Source organism: Stegodyphus dumicola, chromosome X1 (genome assembly GCF_044657685.1).
Source record: "Stegodyphus dumicola isolate Sdum_Otavi_A_Nest chromosome X1, ASM4465768v1".
NCBI classification, from domain to species: Eukaryota; Metazoa; Arthropoda; class Arachnida; order Araneae; family Eresidae; genus Stegodyphus; species Stegodyphus dumicola.
In genome coordinates this window covers 160,510,567-160,538,391 of record NC_140780.1, presented here as the reverse complement: position 1 = coordinate 160,538,391, position 27,825 = coordinate 160,510,567, and the positions used below count along the sequence as shown (strand labels likewise).

Genomic DNA, 27,825 nt, shown 5'->3' with positions numbered 1-27,825 from the left:
CAGCCAAAAGTTATTAAGTGTGTTTTTTTTTTGAAATTCTCAGCTAGAGTTCTATCACAGAAAATTTCTGTCAGTTGTTCTTTTTCTTCACGAGAAATAGTTTCAGGTACACTTGAACAAAATCGATTTCTAATCCAATTTTCTTCTTCGTAATCCTCGGGAAAATACATGTTGAAATTATTTATCTATGAAAAACAATAATTTTTAATCTCGGTTGCTAATTCTTCTTTTGTGTTTAAATTATTTTTGGTTAGAAAACTTTCTAAAAGTGGTATAAAGCATAAAATATTATCCAATTCTTTTATTATTAGCTCGAGTTTTTATATCATTGCTTTTATCTCTAATGGTAAAGAAATTAACATTTTGCCTTTGTAATCCTAAATTTAATTAATTAAATTTTCCAAAATCAGCTAAATATGCTAAACGCACCAACCATAATTCACTAAATAAACGATTTTGTAATTCAAATTTTGAATCACAGAGAAAAATTTGAATTTCTGACTGAAGTTCAAATAGACGATTTAAAACTCTGCCCTTTGGATAACCACCTTACTTCGGAATGACACAAAAGCGTTTCGTGTGCACTGCCCATCTCTTGACAAAAAATGTTAGATATTCTTGAATTTAAAGCTCAGTTAAAAAAAAAATTAATAATTTTCACATCTTGACTGAAAACGATTTTCAGGATTTCGGGGATTGCTTTGGCTACTGAAGATTCATGATGAATGGAGCAGTGAGTACATTTAGTTTCAGGCGCGAATTTCTTTATTTCAGAAATAACACCGGAATGTTTTCCTGTTACAGCAATGCACTTATTCCAAGGAATATCATTCTCAGACATAAAATTGTCAATTACTTTGAAAATTTCATTTGTAGTTGTTCTATCATGAAGAGGTTCACAAAATAAATACTCTTCAGCAATTCATTTATCTTCTTCGAAACTAATAATTGAACAAAGTTCATTATATCAGCACTTTCATTAAATTGCAATGCGAAATACTCACTGTGTTTTATTTTTTTAAGTATCTTTTATGGAATTTACCATTTCATGAATTCAGGATATATCATTTGATAACGAAAATACTATATTATTCATACTATATCATTTGATAATTTTACTATATCATTTGATAACGGACTATTAATGATTTTATTAACCGCCTTTTTTGTTGAGTAATGTTAAAATGATATCTTTAGATGCTGGTAATATAATGTTTTCTTCAATAGTGTGAGCCTGCCTAGTCTCGGCAATCTTAGGCATACTAGGTAGTTAGTTTCCAAAGCTTTTTCACTTGGAAGTAACAAAACCTTTCATTAGTTGTTTACTATTTGCCAACTTCGATAATTTCCTCTTAAAATATTCTTCAGATTTAGCCTTTAAACTGTCATGCTTAGATTCAAGATGTCTTTAAAGAAACGATGGTTTCATACTTTGATTGGATAACAGGTCATTGCAAACAACACATTGGGGTTGAGGTTCCATTTCTTCTCCATTCCAAGTAAAGCCAAATGATAAAATAACTTTCATTATATTTTCTATAAACAGTTTTTTTCAATATTCTTAGTACTAGTAGTGCTAAGAATATTCAATATCAGTGGTGGAGAACCTTTTTGGGGCTGCGTGTCCAAAAGTTTTTTTTTTTTTTTTTGGAAGGGGGGAGCGTACCCACAAGCTCTTTGATTAAATCATCATCGGAGAGCGGTTTACCATGTTTTGCCAGGCATAGTGAAATTTAAAAGCTGGCCGTTGTTAGTTGGTTTGTTTTAGAAAGATAATTGCAAAAACCAACTTTCTGCTAATTACAATTCCTCAATTTCTCTTCAATAAACACTTTCCGTTCAGCTTCATCAAATTCGGCAACAGTCTTGTGGTAGTGTTAAAATGCAGTCTGACACGTAATACTTTCCCCGCACAGCATGCGTAATGCTTTCCTGTTGTGTTCCAAATGATTCCAATGATTCCAAATGATTCCGTCCAGGTCTTTTAAAATGATCTTCCACTATCAACATTTAATTTTGCCTTTTTTGCTGGAGTCATTTGTGAGGGTTCAAGACCTGGAGTATAGAAAAGCACAAAATGTAAAAATGAAGCATCACATATAAATCGATCATATATTAAAAAGGTAACATTATTAGCCAATAGTAAGGAATTGGATTTTCACGAATCAACAGTTTATGGCTGCAGATTCAAATATAAACAGGGGACAGCAGTAACAGTTAACCCGGACATCTCTTTGCTAAATCTCTAACTTTAAATTTCATATGCTGCTTTTCGGCTTATTTTGGCTGAGCGCATGTGAATAAGCTTGGTTTCTCTACTAAGCTTGTACATTACGTATTTTTCTACATTAGGTATTTTCTGAAACAGAAAAGATGAAAAATATGAAACGCCTTCGCCGGGAATCGAACCACGGTCTTCTGGAATACCGATCCAGCATGCAGAATCACTACACCACGAAGGCATGCTAGGAAGGTAGGAGAAATACCTTATATACTCCCCCCTTTTAAAGGGCGACTGGGGTTTTTATGGGACCCAGTCGCCAAATCCTGGGTGAGGAGAAGCATCATCCAACATCCTTTTAGTTCGGGCGCCACTGTAGAGACATTAGGTTATTTTGAGGCGGGAGAGATGAAAAATTAGCAATGCCTTCGCAGGGAATCGAACCACGGACCTCTGGAATACCGGCCCAGCGTGCAGAACCACTACACCACGAAGGCATGCTAGGAAGGTGGGAGAAATACCTTATAAGCTTTATCAAATTGCATGTTTTTACATTATATTTGTATATTCCGTTTAAGATATTAAATTAGAATTATTCATAAGTTACCTCAAAATGCTTAGATCTGAAAACTGAAATCTATTTAAAAATGAAAGTATTAAAACTCGCCGTCAGTCTGCAATAAATTTGAATCCGTTTAGCAAACATTAGCTGCTTTGCCGTATTCTTTGGTATGTAGCAAGCAATGTAATTGGCCCAAACAACTGAAACGTCATAAAGTGGGTCAATAAATATGTCTATGATATCTATGACGATATATGAAAATGTTATATCTAGCCTTCGGCCCTATGCCAGTGGCATTATGCGATAAGTAAGTAAATCTCAAGAACAGACTAAAACACTTATTTAAATTACATAGTATCATTTGATTGTGATTATTAATTAAGGAAGAAATACTTTTGTCGCGTGCCGGGTGATGAGGCTCTGCGTGCCGACTGTGGCACGCGTGCCATAGGTTCGCCATTACTATCCTAGATCTACCGACTTGTCAGCCATCACTTTTCTTAGTAAATCCTAGCCATTTTTCCATTTTTAAAATCTAGTTGTTTTAATTTTTTCACAAATATTCTTTTAGTCATACAATTAAATTATTAGGAGTTCTTCAAAAACAAACCGTCCAGGAAACTGCGGAATACAAAGCAACAAGAAGAGAAAGTACCTGCTGATGGAGACAGCAAATGAAGGTAATAAAATGAATATAATTGAAAATAGAGCAATATGAGCCCGAAAATGGCGACATAAAGCGTAGACATGCTAATAAATGATCAACTCTAAAAGAATTGATGATCTTTTTAGAGCACTTATTTTTATTTCCCATTAAATACAAAATCCATTTCTATTACTCCTTTTAAAAACATCATTTGTGACAAATTTTGTTAATTGTATGATTAAAAGAATATTTGTGAAAATAAAAACGGATTATTTTGCAGTCTATGAGCTGCTATTGACCTTGAACAAAGCTCACATCGTGTAAATTTAGAGTGTTAGAGAATAAACTTAAATAGAATGTTAAGGTATTTAATTTTCGAATTTAATAGTTAAAAATACATTGTTTCTCTGCGTACCGCCTATTTTTCTCTTGGGTACCAGCAGTGGTACGCGTACCACCGGTTGAGAATCGCTGCGATAGATAAAAATGACGATGACCTGTCAATAGATAATCTTCATTTTTACTATCTTATACCGTAGTTTTCTGTACCTCTTGCTACTGAATGTCCAGTTTTACGGTTTAAGCCATTATTTGCTGTGACGTTATCTCTTGAGTCTTCCAATGTGCTTACTATCTTCGTAATTGTGGTAGGTGAAGTTACGGTGCGCGTATGTTATTTTGTTTTTATGCAGGTTCTGTATTCGTTGTAGTGCTATTTAGCTTTTATGTGTTTTGTGGATAATATTGTGTTGTGACCACACCATGCATCCACACCAAGGTTGTTTGGAGTCCTAAAAATGCTAAAAAACACTTTCCGTATAAATACACAGCTGTTGCGTAAACACTTTTTACTATTTCAACTTACGAAATATTTCACTAAACCGAACCACTTTTGCAAAGCAAGGGAAACCCGTATATAAAAAATATCTCAATCATTATGAAAACCAACGTTCCTCCTCAACTGAAATGTGCTTGGCAAAGAAATTATTTTATTTTCTTCAGCCACAGTGAAGTGCAGAACACAAAAATAGAAAACATTCATGAGCATATAAATAATAATATACTGGACAGCTACACATTTCTGCATTTCGCAACTGTACGAATGATTAAAGGGATAATTGATCAAGCCATGCCTTAGGATAAAGCAAGGTTTACAAAACTTTCCTTTCTTTAAATCATAACTTAGAAGGTAAACTAATTTGCTGTGTAATAAAGTGTATACTATCTACAAAAAGGTTCTTCTGATACCAGTTGCAACGGATTTTTGAGTATGAAATTCTTAGGGATATTGTATGTATTCAGTCTACGGGTATAATTAAGTGAACGTTTTCAATATATTCATCTTTAGACTCAAATTTGGTAAGTCATCCATTGCGTATTGCACATGTAAAACATATAGGATTGTTTTAATTCAACGCAAAAATAGCGGATCGCAAGTTCTGAACGAGAAAAAGTATTTTTATAACCGGAACATTTTCGAATAGAAAATTTACGACAAAAATATTTTATGCATTAATTTTTTGTAGCAAATTAATCTGACTTTAGTCTCTCTAAAATGCAGAATCCCGTATACAGCTTTTCGTAGAATAAAAATCAGCTGTTCAATAGCAACAGTTTTCGCATTGTTGCTACGGTTTTTCACTCATTCTTATTCCTATTACTAGTATTAAAAAAGTTCTATTTCCCTTTTTACAGTGCTTTTAAATACTGTATTTACTCGCATATTTCTCCCCTTCGCGTAATTGCCTCCTATTTTTTTTTTCAGCATATTATTTAGAAGCTTCTGATTTATGGTAACAATGTAAAATATTGCACAAATAGAAAAGTATTTTCTATAAATAAAAAGAATATTATTGGAAGTGATAAGTCCTTTGAAATACATATTAATGTGTTTTTGTATGCGCTTTTTAATGTGTTATGTTTATCATTTACGCCGTCTCTTCAGAAATAGTATAAACCGCATATTCCCATCCCCCGGGCTTTCAAGCCGTAAAATTAGTAGGGAAAGGGGGAAAACGTGTGTAAATAAGATAGATAAAGCAGTGTAGACTAATAAATCAGTTTCTTTTTTAAGAAGCCTTTTTTTATTTTATCTCGCTTACTTCCTCATTTTATTTCACGATATACTGAATTCATGCATTAATTTAAAATGCACCAACGTTTAACAGCGAAACTTATAAATTCTAAACAGAATAACCGCGAAGCAGAGCCGCCATTTAAAGAGGATAATAAAGTCAGGTTTTTTTTAAAAAGCAAAATTAAAAAATAAATAAATAAATAAATAAAAGCTGGGAATGACATAGATTCAAGGTGAACAACTTTTCACAAACACAGTTATTTAAACTAATACTGCAAGTTTTGGAATAAGTTTAGTAGCTTTTGTTTACCCAGAGAGTCAAATAATAAATATGTAATTATTTATACAGAATATATTTTGATCATTCCATTAGATAGTGATGTTGATGCCGTATGCGATTATGATTTATCGCAGCTGACGGGTAAAAAAAGTAACTATTTTCTAACGCAAGAGTTGATGAGCGAGCGTAATCGTGTCGAAGCTTTCGCAAGGTCTTTTCATTCCTTTAATACAATTCATCTGTGCGACGGTGAAAAAAAAGTTTTTATTTGCTTCCTCATCTCTAATTCGTTCTTTTCCCCAACCTCGTATTTGCAGTCTGCGTCTGTAGTAGTAGTAGTAGTAGTAGCAGTAATACCAAAGGCAGGCGCGGCGACAACATGGCGCCTGCGCGGTGCATGTGCTTTAAGAGTGATAAATAAAGGTGTTATCGTCTTCCGTTCCCAGGCTTCTGCATGGCCTTTTTCATCTCTGAAAGATACTTTTTGTTGTAGGACTTGGCATCAGATAATCGGAACATTTCTCGAATTATCTGGATGATGAATGATAGAAAATTAAAACAAAACAATTTAAATTTCTATTATGATACGATTATGAATAAAATACATGAACATTATTTTTAAACGAAGTAAATTATTGCATTTATTTTTTTTTCCTCTTCATGTCTTAAGACATATTTTTATACTCCTAGATGTCCATTTTTGCAAGATTTCACATATGCAACTTATTTTACGCAAACATTTCAGGACTTTCCTCTGTGCAAAAATTGGAACACACTCGAAAGTATATGTAACATGGAAATACTCACCTTCCACCTCATGTCGTGAATTTGACCATAATAATATTTCGTTTCTGGCCTTCAGCCGTTTCTTCGAAAAGTTTCGGGATGCTTTTATGGGAGCTGGGCGCTGCCAATAAGAAAAATTATTTTATTCTCTGTAATACTCAAGCAAAATTTCAAGTAAAAGGGAGGAAAAGAATTTTTAACCGAAGTAAATTATTGCGTTCCTTTCTCTCTCTCTTTTTCCTTCTATTTTCCCCCCTTTTCATTTCTCAAGACTTATATGTCTAGATGTCCATTTTTGCAAGATTTCATATTTGCAACTTATTTTACACTAACATTTCAGGACTTTTCCTCGATGCAAAAATTGAGCACACTCGAAAGTATATTTAACTTGGAAATACTGACCTTCCGCTCATGTCGTGACCATAATATTTTGTTTCTGGCCTAGAGCTGTTCCTTCAGGAAGCTTCGAGATGCTTTTATGAGAGCTCGACGTTGCCGTTCGAAAAGATTATTTCAGTCTCTGTAATCCTTAAGCAAAATTTCAAATGCTGTCACCATCCATTGCAAAAAATCTCATACATCCAGACTTAAGCCTTTTCAGCTATACCCAAACTTGTAAAGTGCATATTTAATCTTATCCCCTTACCCATCAGTTTTGGAGACCAGTTAACACAACAGTATGACTCGTCCCGATATATCTATAAAATTAATCTTAATTATTTAAATGTAAAAAATTGCTAATTTTTAAAGAAGCATTATGTTCAATAAAACAAGCTATATATTAAATCTTCGCCAGTTAGAGTAGCATATCTGTCTTACAAAGTTAGATTAGGACAGGTTACTTGCATATGGCAAATCACACAAGAGCTATCTGCGTAAGGAGAGGGCTGCCTTCATGGAGAACTTTCTAAGGGAAACTGACTCATACTTGCGTTAAATGGGGAAAACTTCGAGAGCCATGTACTCAGCCCGTTCATCATGGTTTGAATCCAGGTCGAACTACCAGTTTTCAGCGGTCTTAACTGCTCAAACACGTTTTGTTTTACAAAGGGATATAATGGAAGAATGAAATGACTGACCTTGTAATTTAAAAGTATAGAACATCCAGAAATCAGAATCTCAAGAATCCGCTTCTGGCGGCAGTAGCAGCGGTTTAATGCTTGGCATTGCCGGTACAGTACTGCTGCCTATGCTGCTTCAATTCTAATCCGACTTCATGTGTCATACTATAAGGTATTTCTCCCACTTCCCTAGCGTGCCTTCGTAGTGTAGTGGTTCTGCACGCTGGGCCGGTATTCCAGAGTTCCGTGGTTCGATTCCCGGCGAAGGCGGTTGCATATTTTTCATCTTTTCTGCTTCCAATTAACCTAATGACTCTACAATACTAGCTGGTGGTTGCTGTCGTGCTTGTATCTTTATAACCATTAACCAGATTCAGTCAGTGCGAAATCTGGAGTCAATTCTGGAAAAATCCAGTCAGTGCTGGAGAACGCGTCAGCCAAAAAAGTATTGGAATACCTTGGTATAAAGAAATATAAGACAGCGAGGGCAGTTGACAGGCTTAAGTTGTTGAAAGGCTGGGCGACGAAGACCGTGAAAATACGCCCAAAGTAGAGAATTAAAACCTCAGTAATGTGGTTGGTATCTGATTAAAATACTAAATACACGGACTAAAAATGAGCGAGGAGTGTGCCCAATGGCATACCATTTTAGGTGCTAGGCGGATATGAGGAATACTAATGTAGTAATTCATTGTAATGTTCATACGTCTTCTTGATTTCACTCACAGACTATGTCTCTCTACTGACGCGTCCATGTGCATTGTTGAACGCACCATTGTATTAGCTAATTCCTGTACTGTAGCATTAAAATAAGCCAAAGCAAATGGTCGCCTTGCACACAGCCTGCTGAGTTAGAATTCTTCGCGGCGTACAAGCGTGTACTTGATATTGTGCAATACGTTCAACTTTCTGACATAAAGCATGTAATTTGGTTATTCTATAGCTAATACCGATGCAGATAAGATGTTTGTCGTATCGAGCATTGGTGAGTAGGGTCTGTTGAGGTTCTGCAGGTCGCTAAAAAAGTCTCATAGCAGTCATAGAATCTACACCAACATAAAAGCATTCAGGACCAACTCTAGGTTTTTTGCCACTCGGTGCAAACTCAGCGGCTCAATTTCTTCACAAATTCTAAACATTTTGCCGCCCGGTGCAGCCACACTGCCCGGTGCGGTTGCACCGGCTCTGGCAGCATCTGAACGGTATGTCCCAGCAGGATACGGTTCTTTTGAGTTCTGAGACGTCCTTCAAGTTCCTTTTTACTTTACAATAAGCAAAACACGACTTCCAGTACACACACATACAAAAAAGAGAAGGAGCATGTAAAAAAGTAAACGCTATTTTCGAATGTATAATCGGCATTTCACTCTGTCTTTTTACACTGCTTCTTGGTGTCATTCATTATTCTGGCATGTAATGTACGCATGCTGTGAAATACTGTTCATTAAGGTATCCCAGTATGTTGCAGTTTTCGGTGCAAATTTCAGGTTTTCTTCCTTTATGGTTATTAGATTTTTTTTTTTTGGCCAACAATGTAATTACCTGATAAGCGATTTTTTTTTATTTATTTATATCTGTTTTATTCGAAGTTATTTTGCAGACATTTTCGACTATCTGGCATCATATCACAAAGTGCACTTTTTTCCTGTAATTAACATTTTGTTTATCAGCAAGAAAATTGTTTAAATTTTCAGTTCGATTATTCTTGTTTCGAAGTATGAATTCAAACATTGATTGCTTTGAATCTTTGTTTGATTTGTTTGTTCATTTAGTGTAAAATATCTACTAAAATTTAAAATATCGTAACAGTTGTGATCACTCACTTAAGCACGTGGTAATATAGTTTATAGGAACAATTAATTGATAGTAGTTTAATGTTTTAATAATATAATTTAATAAAGCTTACATTAAATTAATTTTGTATATTTTTGAAAATATATTTGCTATGTCGTAGTTCACTATAGTTTATTCACCATAAGCTGCGAATTTTTTAGAACATCTGAATATTTACCTCGAGCCCTAATAAATAATCTAACATAATGTAACTAAAATTTCCTTCTCCAGTTGATTAATATCAAACCTCCAAGACATTTTCAGTTTACCTCACTTTCTTAAAATTACTGAAGTACATGCTAGTTTATAATACTAAAATAACGTGATTATTATTCACTAATATTCTTGAAAATTTATACGGTTTTAAAAAAGTAGTTATATAGAAATTTATTATATAGAATTGAAAAACTTTGTCATAAGTTATAGCTACCTGCAAATATTCAGATAACGCAAGTTTATTTATTTACTTTTAATCTTGTGTACTGCGCGAGTAAAAGAAAAATAAATCCTAAACAGAGTTTTAAAGTGCTCTTTCTAATGGGATTTTTTATCTACTAACTGAAGAAAACCTGAATATTAATAGTTGTTGATAACCAAACACTTGATTGATTTCAAATAGAAAAACTCATTCAATTCGGGCAGACAAACAATGAAGTCATCTTCCTTTAGGAGCAAATTACTATATCTTACGCTTAACTCAAAATAACGTCTTGAGAAAGAAATCTGAGAGGTAAAATTAAGTAAAAGGAGAAACAGAAGTATCCGAAAGAGATGAATTCTTTAAAAATTTACTATCTCTTCACACGTAGTCAGACACAGTTTTTTAGTACACCGACTTGGTGTGCTGCATCAAAAGTGTTATGAGCAAAACTCTAAAACTTTTCTTATCATTATTTACTGTTCTTTAGACATCTGACTGTAACATGCTTTGACGTAGAATGAATAGTCAGTTACGACAAAATAAAGATTTCTCGAATATTTAATATAGTTCTATTTACAGTTATATTTACAAATTATACATGCCTACAGTAACATAAAAATTCTACTTATTTGCATGTCGAGAATAAGCCTGGCGCGCTTCTCTTAAACTTGAAAACTTTTGGAACTCGAACATCGCAAACTTAAAAGAGAGGGATATCTTCTAAGCGTAACAAATTGAATCAATTCCCCGATTTACGCAGCGGATTTCATTTCGTATGTCACCAACAACACTAGAACTAAATTACCTTACCCCACATTCAGAAACTCTAGAAAAAATACTCTGAAATCCCTGACAACTTTTGGTACACGCGCGGAAACTCCTCGAACCAGAGATGCCCGTAGCTAATTTATTTTGTAAGTACAGTTGCCGCGGCCATGCTCACTCTCGTGCACACGTGAGAGGCACCAAGAAAAGATGCATGAAAGGAATGCCTCTATGCCTTACGTTCTCCACTCACACCTCAAAGACTTTTTTTTTTTGGGGGGGGGGGTCACTCTTTTTTTTTTTTTTTTACCATGAGGCCACTTTGTGGCCAGGAGGGTCTGAGTGTACCCCCGATGTATTACCTAAAAGACTATTGAGGAGGGGACGATGGAGGATATCAATGCAAGTCGGTGGCGGATTATTTTCCATCATCAAGTGGCAGATGTGAAGAATAACAGGAATTTAGAAGCTATCAATCCTTGGTAAGGAAGATAACTTTACCCTCACCGGCACCAGATCTCCTGATAATTTACTCAGCCTGCTAACAACACCATTACAAATATATATATATATATATATATATATATATATACTCTGTAACATTAACTTATGTGGTATTTTATAAGAACGAGAGTATAAACAAGCAAGAAAGAGTAAAAACAAGATCATATATAAGAAAATAATACAATCTATCTGTAAATACGAATAAAGGAAATGAAAAAGTCTTATATTTGTTTTTCTAAAGCATGTTAAGAGCTGTTCTTTTCTACTTCCTACTGAATACAAACGAACGCATGAGGAAATAAAACTTCATAGACGTTAACTTTTTATTAAAGAGCTGTATTTTTTTAATTTGTTAATACTTTTAAGGGAGTTTTTGGTGAGAGAATAAAAACTTAAAAGAGTGGAATCTTTATTTAAAATGTTCATTTTGTGCATTAGTATGTAAAGACTTACAAAATGGGAATACTTAAGTTGTTCAAGTAGTAATTTGTTAAACCTGCGGTAAACTTTCCGATTCTAAATAGGGCTAAGAAGGAGGCTGGGCCGTATTTGTAATTTTTAATTTTAATTCTGTTTAGAAAAAATATGGTAATACTTCACACATAGTTCGATATTTTAATTTTCACAATCACCTCTATTTATCTTAAAGAAAGAGTTACAAGCATAGCTTGTAGGAAAACGCAATGTATAAAGGTCAAGTAGAGAAAAGCTGATCTCGTTCGAAGTTTTCCTTTGGCTGACACAGGAAAGGATCTGACGTCAAATAGCGCGACCCATAACCCTTATTATGATAGGCTATTTTATAAATCAGAATACGTTAGATTAATTAAATAATAACATACGGGTGCGCGGCTTTTCTTTTGCCATGGCAAACAGAATGTGTATCTTGCTGCGTAAGGATATCTCCATTTGCTGAAATTAAAGATATCTATTTGAAATGTAAGAATTTAACTGCTTTTGGGTTTTTACTCTTATGGAGCTTTAATGGGGATTATGAACAAATTTCTGAGTAAGTTTGATAGAAAAATAAATTTTAACAAGCTGCATTAGTAAGCTCAAAAGCAGGGGAAAATAAAAACAATATTTTATATATAATGTAATACTGGTAGATAAGCAAGGTCTCGTGCAATTCAGCTCCTTCACAGCATGAGTCTCTAAGACTCAGCGTGCATTTCTCGCCTAACACTTTAATTTATATGGTATTTAATACTAAAAAGCACTGAACGACTGTTAAGCCTTACGAGGTGTGCTTGTTGTTGCTGTGGCTAATCTCCCTTGTCTGTCCTCATTATCAGAACAAGCCCACGAAATTTATCATGGCAAGAAGTTCAAGATTACGTCTGTCGATGGCAAGAAGTTCAAGATTACGTCTGTCGTTGGCAAGAGCCTTGGGCACCATATAGGTGACAGTAGGATTTTGCCCAGTTCCAACAAAATTTTGAGAGAAACTCCGGGGGATGTGTCCGAGTGTCTCCCACCCCTTTTTCCCTACCACCAAACCACACGAGAGGATTTTCGGTTTGTCATATATTTAGAATGCTTCCATGCCGCAAAGACGCTTTATATTTGCAAACATACATGCCTTCTCCGGGATTTGAACCCGGGCTCTTCGGTACGATAGTCAGAGTCACTAACCACTGTCCCGTTTGGGCGGCATGAGGTATGATTTTGTGGAGGATTTCCGGAAAGACATTTAGCTTGCACTTAGATTGCACATGGAAAAGACTGCGTCTGAAATCTGAAGTCGCTAATTTGTTCAGTCACAAGGGATCTGCAAATAATAATAATAATAAGGAGAGCAGGGAGCTAATAGTGGCTGCCCTTTACGCGGTCACTGTTGAGCATAGTAACTGATACTGAAATAAATTTTAATCTTACTATGTTGCTGTTACAAAGATAGTATTTCTAAAACTGGTGTAATGAGTTCATATAAAGCAATTCTTAGTGATCATGAAATATTAGAAAACGGTAAACGACTATGAAAACGGTGTTCTTAATAAATCTAGGGTAATGTTTTTCAGATCCGTTTCAGACTTCTTAGTTATGAATGCTAATTATAAACATTGTATATGCAGGAAATGATTGTGTATATTTTTTGCTTGCATATACAGTATTTACCTCTAACGTTCACTCCACACAATGGCACTTCATATAGTAGGTTTTGAAATATTAACATTATATTTAATGAGGGCAAAGAACTTTATCTGACTGATTGTGATCAGTATAAATTCATTTTATTATGGACTCACTTATAGCTTCTTAACTTCTTGCAAATTACGCTAAAAAATGTGTTAATTACATAAAAATTTTAGATGCCTAACATTGAATGAACTGAAAGCACACTATTCTTTTTAATTCATCCACATGTAATATACACCTAATCCATTTCTCTAAAAACTGCTTTCATAGGAAACAGCCATCGTTTGATAGATATCTTTTTAGAAACATCATTAAAAAAATCTAATGTATAATCCACCAGAAGGTGGAGAAAGAGCGCTTTCCAAGTAAATTAACCTTCATTTGTTGCTGTGATTAGATAATGTAATCTAAATTTGGTCAAAGACAAAATTCATTTTTCTTTCTTAATATTTTGTAATACTAAGTATTTATTAAAGATGTGGCGCCAAAATTTAACTAGTCATCGAAAGTAGTGATGCAACTACTTGTTGATTTGAAAATTTGGCAAAAATTGAATAAAAATACTATTAATAAGATATTTCTTCTCTGTGATTACTCAAATGCATAGATATAGAAGGCAGATACATTTATGCGTAATCGAAGGCGTGACTTAGATATATGTATTTTGCAGTTTCCAATGATGTTTTGAAAATTTCGGCTTTGGCTGGGATGTGAGACTAGAAGGCCAGCAGTCCATAACCAGCTTCTGTTTCAGAATGAAACTGGGAACTACGATTTGACGAGATGACTTGTGTCTTAAGCTGTTTAATTTCGCAATACAGATGGGCACGCATTTTGCACGCCTTCTTTCTGTTTGGAACGGAACGTATGCAATCAAATGCTGTGTAACAGGCGTGTTCTTTAATTGGCAGCAAAGTATAAAGTCTGAGCTTTAGCTGGGGTTTTGAGCTCATTGTTCTTTTACGGCTTTGAAGACTAATTGCATTTATCAGCTGTGCTGATGCCTCGAACCTTTAACACAATTGGATACTATAGACCCTCGTATAATATCCAACCTTTTGCCCCAACATTTCATTCATAGTCCGAAATGCGCACTTTATATGAGTCATTCAATCTCTAAGTTTCATAGCTTGCATTTATTCAACATAAAGGCCACGATAACTCCCGAAGAGCAAAACGTATAAAGGAATAGGAATGAAAATATCGGTAATAAACCAGTGGCTAGTTCAAATTTCCTTTACAGCTTTGAATTGTTCAATCCCAAATGTAGCAAGCCGATACAATTAAGCATCATATTTAAACGAATTGCCTCCATAAAGGCTGACACTCTTTGCCGTAAATACAATAGCATTTCTTGCTTTTTAATCATCTGTCTTCCGACGATCTGACGAATTGATTGTCTTTTGTTATCGCGATCAAAATCTTCTCGCCCCCCCCCCCCAAAAAAAACCTCTCTCAAAATAAATGAAATAATATTCTTTAGTTCCATTCATTGTATTTGAGTTATCCATTACATTAAAACTTTTCGCGTTAATGTTCTGTTACTTTCCCATGCTACAATACCTGCAGTTTTTACTTCCTCTGTAGCTGAGTCGTAGAGTAGCCACCCATTTTCCTGCACCGAGACAATAAATCAATGTGGTAATATTTTCTTCCCAAAAATGTTAGTGCTGAGATTACATGGTTCAACATGTTTTCTATAATATTTCTTTCTGTAAAATATAGTGTAGACATTACACAAGGGTATACGGTATTTTCTACTTTTGGATGAAACATATAACCGAGACCTTGATTCTTGACGCAAACTCTGTAATCTGAATCAGTGCACTCTTCATATAGTGAAAGACGCATATAGTGAGAAAACAATCAGTTGTAAGAGATCAAATACCATTTGTCTAACAACGAAATTTTGGAAAAAAAGTTAATTTCCGGAAACTATCAAAATTTATGTGTTTTGTGCTTCCTTACAGGAAGGGAAAATTTACTGGGAGCAGCAATAGATAAAAAGCTGGAGTCACATTTTATATTAGTATTGTACATAATTTATGTTGTGCATGTGTTATTTAGCAATATCTTGTCATCTTCTCAGTGAATCCAAAGGGCCTATCAGAAATTTTCCTTTCATATCCCAATTATTTTTCCGATGCTAAAATTATTTATAATTTCTAGAATGTTAAAAATCCTTAAAAACAGTTTCAATCAAATAAAAAAATATTTAAACACCCACAATCTTAAATGAACGATTTTAGAAAGTAAGATGTTCAGAGTGCACGCTAGAATGAAGTAATAGCAAACGTGCACTCCTAGTTCTGGAGAGAAAATTTTTCAATCAAGTATCAAGCATATGTCAGTTATAGTGTGGCTCAAGAATCTAACCCACAATGTGATGAAACCCACTATGCTTGATATTTCGGTGAAAATTTTCTATTCTAGAACTGTCCATCAATAAGAAACTTAGAAAAGGAGTTTTACCGAGATTTAGACTAAATGAGTCGAAGTTCGTCTTTGGCATTTTAGCAAGGTTTTTTTGTAGAGCAACATAGTTCTAATGTTTTGAAAGAGAGGTTCATTTCCAAACCAAGCTGAGATTCCTGTGAAATCATTCTATAAAAAAGTGGTTTTAATTTTACTCATAAACAATAGATGAAAAATATTAAAATGTCTCTTGTCGCAGAAAATATATTTGAGAGATGTTTTCCGCAACGAATAGTATCTATCATCTTGTACATTTTCCATTTTTTATCATGAGTTGAAAACTTTTTGTTATAACACCTGTTTCTTAGAAGCCTACTTGAATTTAGTAATCAGGACCATTACTAAAATAATGCTTCATCTAAATATTGCATCATACATAAAAATGCAATGTGCACTAGGGTCTAATACTAGGCTTTAACATTATCCAATTAGTATAGTTTTCATGATTTTTCGTTCCGATGTGACTTTTTTGTGCATCTAGCTGTACGTACAATTATTATTCTTATATAAGTAATATAAAGTAATTTTATTTTGAAATATATTTGAGAGATGTTTTCCGCAACGAATAGTATCTATCATCTTGTACATTTTCCATTTTTTATCATGAGTTGAAAACTTTTTGTTATAACACCTGTTTCTTAGAAGCCTACTTGAATTTAGTAATCAGGACCATTACTAAAATAATGCTTCATCTAAATATTGCATCATACATAAAAATGCAATGTGCACTAGGGTCTAATACTAGGCTTTAACATTATCCAATTAGTATAGTTTTCATGATTTTTCGTTCCGATGTGACTTTTTTGTGCATCTAGCTGTACGTACAATTATTATTCTTATATAAGTAATATAAAGTAATTTTATTTTGAAATATATTTGAGAGATGTTTTCCGCAACGAATAGTATCTATCATCTTGTACATTTTCCATTTTTTATCATGAGTTGAAAACTTTTTGTTATAACACCTGTTTCTTAGAAGCCTACTTGAATTTAGTAATCAGGACCATTACTAAAATAATGCTTCATCTAAATATTGCATCATACATAAAAATGCAATGTGCACTAGGGTCTAATACTAGGCTTTAACATTATCCAATTAGTATAGTTTTCATGATTTTTCGTTCCGATGTGACTTTTTTGTGCATCTAGCTGTACGTACAATTATTATTCTTATATAAGTAATATAAAGTAATTTTATTTTGAAATAAACCCGCTAATTCTCTCTGTTAGCTTTCGTATTTGAACATTTGCTTATTTTCAACCCGTCTGTGAAAATATCAGTAAGGCCGTGAGTTTCATTGTGTTTGGGCTTACCCCTCTGGTCCGTTTTCCGAAGTTAGAGAGCTCTGAGGATTTCAGTTGCAGTTGTTGCGAAAGTTATTCCAGCAGATGTTATTTGCATCGAAGAAATTTAATTGAAGTTATACTGAGAGCTGTAAGTAAAATCATTAAGTTAATTGAAACAGGAAACACAAAAAATGTGCAAAGCCCTCACCAGGATCCGAAATCCAGATCGCTCGCCGAAGGTGCTTCCAATAACGCCATGAGGGCTTGAGAAACGCGGGAGAAAATATCTTACAAAGATACAGCCAAAATAGGCATGCTGCTGAAAAATATTAATTGAGTTCAGTATGTGGTTTCAAGCAGCCCATTTTTTAGTTTATGAAGCCCAGGTTAAAATTATAATAAATTTAATTTTTTATCAAATTTCATTATTTATTTAGATCATCGTTTTAGTTGCTTCTTGCTTTTGAAGTATAACTTTATAAAATACAGAAAAATGGCTGAGATGGAGGATAGTTGGTGAGAACTGCCGAGTTCTTATAATGGAAGTAAAAAAGTATAGATGTAGCTTTTCAGTTATGCAGTTTTTTAATTCTGGCCGAGTTAAATTTTCCTAAATTGGAAACAATATCCGTGGCCATGTGTATTGCGAACGGAACTATCCTGTGGGTCAACTAATCAATACAGAAATTCTAAAAAGGATATTATCCGTTTCCTCTGCGAAACTCTTACGTCCTCTCTCCTCTCATCGGGTTCCATTTATAGTTTCTCTTTATCTGTTGTAACCAGCTACCGCCTATATATTATCTAATAGTTTATATGTGCGATTATTTTCTGAAATGCATTGGAAAATGTGCCAGATGATCTACAAATGGGATGGTTTATTCAAACGGATCAATCATTATTTTAAATATGCCTATTTTCTGTTGCATGTATAGGTATGCTCATTTTCTCGCGGTTGGAAAATATTGTTCTGGGCGATCCCTGTTTCAAGGGTTAAATCTTGAGTTTTGTCTTTCCTTGTACTTTTTTATACACCGGTATTTACGCTGAAGTTAACATCACTTCTGCGATTAATTCTTTTATTGATTTGAGTGAAAGAGTTGTTGAAGCACGTCAGTCAGTCATTCTTCTTAGCCATTCATGCTTTTCATACTGTCGTTACATTTACTTACATTTTGCTTCAGAGAAGGTACAAACTCTTAATATATGACCATAAACGTTTTTTGATCGCAAATTACCATTAAAAACTGCTAGTTAAAACCATTAAGTACTGTTAATTGTTTCTAGAAACCGATTTCCGGCGGGTTAGATTCACGGTGGCTCTCAAGTGTTTTCTCTCCGTGAAAAGTTGTTAGTTTATTTGGCAGGCAGGTTACTGTATTCATGTAAAAGTATAGTTATGTAATATTCCGATTACTATGCGAAAGGTCAAAGATTTACATTTTCTGAGGTGCATGCCTTGAATTATGCCTAAACCGTCACAAGAAAGTAAGTGAGGTGTAGTCTTAGAGTTTAGTAGTCTTTGCAATCATCCAAAGTGTCCAAACTCTTGGTAGACGTTAAGCGAATTATCTCTAAATAACAAATGAAACTTGATAAGGGTCTAAATAGACCCTTTATTTAAAACTAAATAACACACTTTGTGCACAGAAGCACTATCAGAAGCACTTTGTGCACTAACAGAAGCACACTTTGTGCTTAGAACTCTGACAACCTCTTGTGGTGAGATAACTTAAAGTAACAGTAAGTCAAATGTAAAACTTAATTTTAAATAAGATAGTAGCCGAAGGTTAAGCAAATCAATTTAACGCGAAGTTGGCTCAACGAGCGTGAAATTCATCTATCAGCAATTATAAAGCAAAGCCGAAGACTGCGGTTTTTATCTTATCTAGCAACCTAGTAACGCGACCTCGAGAGGCAGAAAACGCTCTATATTGCTGTCTAAAAATCTAATCTTAAATACACTCAAACTAAATTTGCATTCTGGAGAGAAAGCGAAAGGGAAAAGTGACAGTAAAGACCCAAAGGATAAAGTAACTGGTTAGTAAAAATAAAAGAACCTTACATCGTTCCTTACCAGAATTTAAGTAATCGAAGGTCTTTAACGACCTTGATAAGATCTTAAATTTTAAACTAAACAAGAGCCGACTTTAACAAATTATTAAATATTACATTTTCCGTTTTTTAAAAAAGTGCAAAAGTGGTTTTTTTTTTTTTTTTTTTTTTTTTTTTGAACAGTCTAAAATTAGTCCAAATACCTTTCTAATCACTCTCTCACATCATCCAATCTCTAGGTCTTTGTTCATCATCCCTTGTTTCTGAGTTAGCAGAATGTGGTAGTTGTTCTTCTAAACTTTGCCCTTGAGAATATCTGGAATCATCCTTTTACATCGTTTTCTGTGCATTAACTCTTTGTTCTGTTCCTCTGATATTCTCTTTAACAGCTGAACTGTTTTCTCTAATGTCTTTTCTATTTCTTCTCCATACTGATCTACCTGATCTCAGTATATATGATCTAGGCGTCTTATATACTTCTTCTATAACTGCTGGTTTCTAGCGATTATCTTGATATACCCTAACACAATCTCCTTTATTTAGCGATGGTGATGTTTTTGTATGACGATCATAATATGACTTCTGCTTAGTTCTTTCTTGGTTGATTTTTTTCTTTTACGTTTTTCACAACTTGAAGTTTTAATAATTCTTCGGATGTAGGAAGAATCGTTCTTGTTCTTCTACTCATAAGTCGCTGAGCTGGTGATCCTAATATTTCATTAGTTGTAGTGTTTCTATGAGCTAACAATGCTAAATAAGGATCATCATGATCTGATTGAGTTTTCTTTAGCAATTTCTTGACCGTTTGTACTGAATGCTCTGCTAATCCCTTCGACTGTGGATGGTATGGACTGCTTGTTATATGTTTAAATTGGTATTTCTTTGCAAATTCTGCAAATTCTTTACTTGCAAACTTAAGTCCATTATCAGATATCACTATCAATGGTATACCGTATCTTGCATAATGAGATTTCATGTAACTGATCACTGTCTGACTTCGAGTATCCGGTAGTTTGGAGATTTAAAAAAAGTTGGAATAGTAATCTACAATTAATAAGTATGCGTCTTTGTTAATTTCAAATAAATCTGTTGCAAGTTTTATACCAAGGTAAATTGGGAACTTTATGTGGTATCATAAGTTCTATTATGTTTTTATTCTGGTATTCATTACATATAATACATTTTGAAATTTTATCTTCTATCTGCTTGTTAATAAGTGGCCAAAACAGAACATCTCTAGCTCTTTTCTTACATTTTTCTATACCAAAATGACCCTCATAAATTAAATTTAACATCTCTTTTTGCATAGATAAAGGAACAATTACCCTTCCTCCTTTGAAAAATAAGTCATTTTCCACTGTCAACTCATCTCTGTAGTCCCAAAATACTTGAGGTTCTACCTGATGCTTCCTATCTGGCCAACGTCTCAGAATATATTTCTTTAGGCACTCTAGTGTAGCATCACATTCACTTTCTTTCTTCAGTTCATAAATTTTGTCATCAGATGCTTGAATCAGATTTCTGTATCTTCATCATTATCTTCTTCTGTTGTATTCAGATATGCTCTACTCAAAGTGTCTGCTATTAATAAGTCTTTACCCTTTTTGTATCGTACATCTAGATTCTACTTTTGTAAATTTAACAACATTCTTTGCAATCGTTGTGGTACTTTAAAAAGAGGTTTCTTAGTTGGGAATTCTAATAGTCGATGATGAGTTTCAACTGTAATACGCTTGCCATTATATTGATTAAATTTAGAACATCCAAAAGAAATAGCTAAAAGCTCTTTTTCTATCTGAGCATAAGTTTTCTGACTTTTCGTTAGAGTTCTGGAAGCATAAGCAATTGGTTGATTTTCTTGTAGTAAAACAGCCACTAATCCTTCAGAACTTGCATCTACTGAAAGAGTTACATCCTTATTAACATCATAGAATTTTAATACAGGTGCTTTTGCAACCAATTCTTTAAGTGTTTTGAAAGCTTTTTGATGTTTTTCAGTCCAGTGCCAGAGAACATTTTTCTCAAGTGACTGTCTTAATGATGTAGTAATAGTAGTTAAGTTAGGAATAAATTTGGCTAAATAATTTATCATTCCCAAAAATCGTTGTAGCGAAGGCACATCTGTAGCTTCTGGCATTTTAACAATTGCTTCCACTTTAGAAAAACCAGGTTTTAGTCCATTTTCACTTAACTCATGCCCTATATAATTCACACGATTAACTTTTATTTTACATTTAGCCTTATTGAACTTCAAATTATTTTCTCATGCTCTCTGGAGTACTTTTCTAAGTCGTAGCTCATGTTCCTTTTCATTAGATCCCCATATTAAAATATCATCTATACTACATCCAACGCCTTTTAGATCTTCTATTATTTGGCTTAATTTTCTTTGTCAAATTTCTGGAGCTGAACATATGCCAAAAGGTAATCTTTTAAATCTGTATCTGTCAAAAAGTGTATTGAATGTACACAAATTACTACTTTCTTCGTCAAGCTAGATTTGCCAGAAAGCACTATTAGCATCTAAAACAAAAAATATTTTTGTGTTTGGCATTCTAGTGACAACTTCGTCAATGGTTAACATAGGATAATGCTCTTGTTTTATAGCTTTATTTAAATCTCTAGGATCTAAACATATTCTTATTTTGTTAGGTTTGACAACTGTTGACCATTGAATTTACCCATTCAGTTAGTTCTCTTACTTTCTCAATAACATTTAAATTTTTCATTCTTTGTTATTCTTGTTCACTTTATCTCGTATAGCTATGGGTATTTTTCTTGGAGGATGAATTACTGATGTTGCATCTTGTTTTAACTGGATTTTATATTCTACATTCAAACAACCTAAGCCTTCAAATACATCTTTGTATTCCTCCAGTAAGTGTTCAGTGTAAACTGACATTACTTTTTGAATCAAACCTAGTTGCAAACATGATTTTAATCCTAATATAGAAGGTACTTCTTTGTCAATAATTTGGATATCCGCAACATAATTATTTTTTCCATATTGGCAGTTAAGTACTACTTTTCCTAAAGTATCCATTTTATTCCCAGATAATGTAACTAATCTTTTAATTTCAGACTTCTGTATCGGAACATTTAGCAATTTCACTTTGCTATTAAAAATAACATTGCACATTGCTCCAGTATCTAACTGCAAATTTAGTTTACTTTTATTTTACATTAACGTCAACAGTCCATTTCTGTTCCTTGTTATCTGAATTAAGGTTTAATGTGCAGATATAAAAGACTCTTCCTCAGAGTCATGATTTATTAATTTAATTTGTCTATCTTTTTTGTTAACCTTGACTGCTTCATTTTTTATTATATAGCTTTTACAATGATTTGCCATTTTTACACTTATGACAGATTTTTCCATATGCTGGACACTTTCGATACTCATGAGATGTTCCACATTTAGAACAAACTTTTGTTTTTTGTTTCTCGGTATTTACCTCTTTGTAGGTATTCTTATTATGTTTACTTAGTTTCTTTTTCACTAAGTTTACAACAGTTTCCTCTTCTTTTATGATTTTCATTTGATGTGCACTTATTTCAGCAGATCTGCATATATCAAAAGCTTTTTCTAATGTTAATTCTGTTTCATGTAACAATCTTGCTGTCACTACATCATCTTTAATACCGCAAACGATTTCATCCTTTATTAAACTATCCGTTAATTGTGCAAACTCGCATGTTCAAGCTTTATTTCGAAAGTCAGTTATATATTCATTTATGGTTTCTGACGCGGTTTGATTTCTAGTAAAGAATAAATGTCTTTCATATGTAATGTTTTCTTAGGAATACAATATTCCGTAAATTATGTCTTAATTTTATTTAATTTAATATCTTTACCTTCCTCTATAGGAAATTCATTATACAGGGTGTTCCATAGATCATGGGACAAACTTGGAGGAGTGGTGGAGCGTACTAAAACATGCATTTTTTGTATAGGAGTGTAGGGTCTAAAGTGACGGGTTAAAGCAGGAACACACACACACACACCCAAAAAAAAAAAAAAAAAAAAGACAAGAGAAGAAAATGTGTTTATGTACGAAATCAACGCAAAATGCTTCTTTGCAGCAATACAGTATTCACAATAAATGTTCAAAAAAGGGAACAGTAATAGGAACTACACCTGTGATTGGCTGGCAATGCAGCGGTAGAGGGCGCTAGTGAGCCGGACAAACCACGATCCGATGCATCAGAGGATCATCCGCAACTCTGATGTCGAGCGTGATGGGTAGTTTATGCACAGGGAAAAAGCTGACATGCATCTGATGTATGGTGCTGCTAATGGGAATGGCAGAGCATCGCTACGGTTGTACCGGGAACGGTTTCCGAACAGGCGTATGCCGAAGCACACAATGTTCGAGAGGTTGCATCGGCCTCTGTGTGAAAACGGATCATTTGAAACCACCTCTGATACGAGTGGAAGAAGAAGTGCACGACAACCTCGCATTGAAGAATCCATATTGAACATTGTGCATGAATCACCTCAGACAAGTACAAGAGCTATTGTACATTGTCTGCAGCTGAATCATTCCACCGTTTGGAGAGTATTGTATAAAAATTGTTTGTACCCATACCATTTGCAGAGTCCAAGCCTTGCAAGAGACAGATTACCATCTTTGAGTTCATTTCTGTCATTGGTTCTCGCAGCAGTGTGCGGCGCAGGCGGATTTCCCATCGGATGTGCTATTCACGGACGAGGCAACTTTCTCACAGGACGGCATCTTCAATAGCCACAACATGCACGTGTGGGCAACTCATAATCCACACGGCACACGTCCACATGCATTCCAAACCCGCTTCTCCGTGAACGTGTGGGCGGGTATTGTTAACAACTACCTCATAGGCCTATACCTCTTACCTGCACGTACAAATGGATTATGTTATCATATTTTTCTGCAAGAGGTGCTACCGGAATTGCTGCAGGATGTTCCGGCTGTCGTTCATGATCGCATGTTGTTCCAGCATGATGCCCATAACCACGTGCGGGTTTGTAATTACTTGGATGGGACATTTCCGGGCCGATGGATTGGCCGTGGTGGACCCTTTCGATGGCCACCCCGTTCGCCAGATTTATCCAGCTTGGATTTTTTTATGGGGCCATCTGAAGAGCATCATTTACGAGACTCCCGTTGACTCACTGGAGGACCTCGTTGCACGACTATCCATTGCGGCTGCAAGCGTTCGCGAAATGCCTGTCGTTTTCAGAATGTCAGAATGTTCGTCAATCCCTTCTGCGACGTTACCAAGCATGTTTACTGCTGGTGATGGCAATTTTGAACATTTATTGTGAATGCTGTATTGCTACAAAGAAGAATTTTGCGTTGATTTTGTACATAAACACATTTTCTTGTCGTGTCGATTTTTTTTGTGTGTGTGTGTGTGTGTGTGTGTGTGTGTGTTCCTGCTATAACCCGTCACTTTAGACCCTACATCCCTATAAAAAACGAATGTTTTAGTACGCTCCACCACCCCTCCAAGTTTGTCGATCTATGAAACACCCTGTATATTTCAAGACTACGAATTCCTGTTACATGAAGAAAAGTATTAACTCTTACTTTCTCTTCTTTATTGTCTAATCCACCAGCTACTTCATATTATTTCGAATGATTGTAGCCATCTTTGCCAATTTGAAGCAAGATTTCCATCAAATTTCATCGGCTCTGGTGGTTTTAAACTTTCCGTTTTGAAAGCAAAATACTCCTGACACCATATAGAATAATGAGGATGCACTTTTAGTTTTTAGAAACCATTTATTTATAATCATAGAATGTATTATATTACAGAGAACTGCAATACCAGCATAGTTCTATTTTCATATACCTATCCAAAGTGTTGCCAATTACTTATTAAATGTTAAATGTTGCCATTTACAAATTATTAAATATTACAGCCTCCACAAGATAATTCTTCATAATACATTTTAATTTCTCTCAGCATCAGCTTTCCTTGCAGTCATCCGGAAGGAAAAATACTTTAGGAAAATTACTGACACATTTCACATAATTTTACTTTTCAACTTTGTCAGACTATTTCATACTCTTTCCCTTTATTCTACACTTTATTTTTCACGCCCTCTCATCAAAATGTATTGAGTGGAAGAGCGTGTGTTATTGCACAATTTGGAATGCTTCACACACTAACACCAGACAAAAATCATAATCTGTTACGAAAAGAAAAAAAAAAAAAAAAAAAACCTTAGACTAGAGATTCTCAATCGGTGGTACGCAAGAGAAAAATAGCTGGTACATAAAAGAAATAAAGTATTTGTAGCTATTAAATTCAAAATTTAAATACTCCATCATCCTGTTTAAGTTTTTCTGTAACACTTAAATTTATGCTATCTGAGCTTTGTTCAAGGTTTGTAGCCGCTCAAAACTAAATTCCTATGAAAAGATAATAGTATCTCATTAATTCCTTTAGAGTTGATCGATTTATTAGCATGTCTACATTTTATGTCGTCAGCATTATTTACGGCCTCATATTGCTCTATTTTCAACTAGAATGATTTTTACGTCGATTTGCTGTCCTTTGACAGCAGGTATTTTGTCTTTTTGTTGCTTTGTTGTACTCTTTACTTTTCTACTCAAAATGTCTAGTTTGCGGTGAACTGTTATCAGAGGAAAGTATGAAACCATTGTTTCTTAAAAGCCATCTCGAATCAATATTTTAAGAGGAATTTATCGGAATTCATAAATACTAAACAAGTTATGAAAGGTTTTGTACTTCAAGAGAAAAAGCTTTGGAAGCTAGTTACCTAGCCTAAGAATTGCCAAGATTGGGCAGGCTCACACTGTTGGAGAAAACCGTATATTACCAGCAACTAAAGATATCATTTTAACATTATTCAACGAAAAAGCGCCTAATGAACTTGTAGAGACATTGTGTTATTTCAAAGCAGGGGATGTGAACAATGAGTAATGCTGACGCCAAGACTCGAACCACGGAGCTCTCGAATACTTCCCGAGTGTGCTGACCACTACACCACGAAGGCATGCTCAGAAGGCGGGAGAAATACCTTATATACACTCCCTTTTAAAGAGCATCTGGGGATTAGGGGACCCAGTCGCCAAATCCTGGTGGTGGAGAATCATCATCCACCACATTTTTTAGTTCGGGCGCCACTGTAGAAGCATAAGGTTATTTCGAAGCAGGAAATGTGAACAATGAGCAATGCCTTCGCCGGGACTCGAACCACGGACCTCTCGAATACGCCCCGAGTGTGCTGACCACTACACCATGAAGGCGGGAGAACTACCTTATAAACTTAATAATATCCCTTTATCAAACTGAATAATGTTCCATTATCCGTAAGTCGACGAATTCATGAAATGGCAAATTCCACAAAAGAGACACTTATTCAAAAAATAAAACTTATTCATCTACTCCAAAACCGCGTATTCTTCATGAATTTATAAGGGGCCTTAAATAATAGCATTATATATATTATTATTATTATGTGTGTAAAAGTTGACTTAAATTATGACATTACACATATATATATATAACTACCGCTTTTATTTAATTATCAAACGCGCACTTTACAGTGACACACGTTAAAGCAGGTTCGAAAGATTGTTGAAACATGAATTACTGCCAAATTAAAAAAAATATTTTTAATGTCGGCCATTCGTGTGAGGATTAATGAGTAAAAAGCATAATATTACTGTTAACTTTCATTCATAAATCAATCAGTTGATGAGTTCTGCTTGCATAGAATTCGTTAAGCTAGTAAGGAATTTCCTTAAATGGGAAACTGGTTTAAAATTTCTCCTCCTTTTCTAAAATTAATCACAGTATGTTGGCTATTTTGGCGTCCTTCGATTTTCAGATCATTTTTCGCTTCTTTCAATAAAATTCAGCGTTATTCATCTCAAAGGCATTATGCTTCAGGGTATATCTAATGGATTTTTTAAAATTATGAAAGAAAAAGTATCGGGGTTTAGAAATATTTTTTTTAAAGTAAAATTCTTAATAACCATATCCGTTTTACTTCCTTGGGTACGTTTCCTTTCAACGCTATGTCAAAAGGACGCTTGTCTGGATAAACCGAAAACTGTTTTTTTTAACATTCTATGTACATAAATATTAATTTATGACTTAAGGTCAACACTTTTAGCTTTATTATTTAAGATAACAGATTTAGTTTCGATAAACTGGCAATCTTTACATTAAAAAAATCCTCTATGCATGCTTTTTTTTTTTTTTTTTTTTTTTTTTTTTAAATGAACAACTATTTGCACGTACCGAGTAGTTGCTCACTGAAAACAGTTCTTGTTCGCAAGTGAGTAAAGCAAAAGCGCACAGGAGGCAAGGTCATATTTGCTTTGAACTGAAACTTTACACTCTTCTTTGGGAACCTCTACTAGTGTTTCTCATACCCTGATGCTTAACACTATAATTGAAATTAAGTACTGTATAATGTCAACACGAATTGATCACATGTTTATTATGTTCTAGAAAAAAAAATAGTTCCTGTTATAATATAAAAATATAAAAGAATTTTTTTTCATCATTCGAAGATTTCAAAACCTTTCTCTCAGAGTTGAGAAAACATCGTATCTCATCTTTGAGGGGAAAAAAACTATTCTGAAATTTTTATTTGCATTTAAAAATACTTTACCATTTGCTACATTTTAGGGTTGTTGTTATTCATGCGACTTTAGAATGTTAAGTTTCAAGCCCAACTTATTCAATGAAC

At 34.2% G+C, this 27,825-nt stretch overlaps 1 protein-coding gene across 1 annotated transcript in view; it reads left to right on the top strand.

The window, feature by feature from the left end:
• The window catches only part of LOC118202776 (hexokinase-2-like), a 91,165-nt gene that overhangs the window by 8,485 nt on the left and 54,855 nt on the right, over positions 1 to 27,825 (top strand). The window lies entirely within an intron of this gene.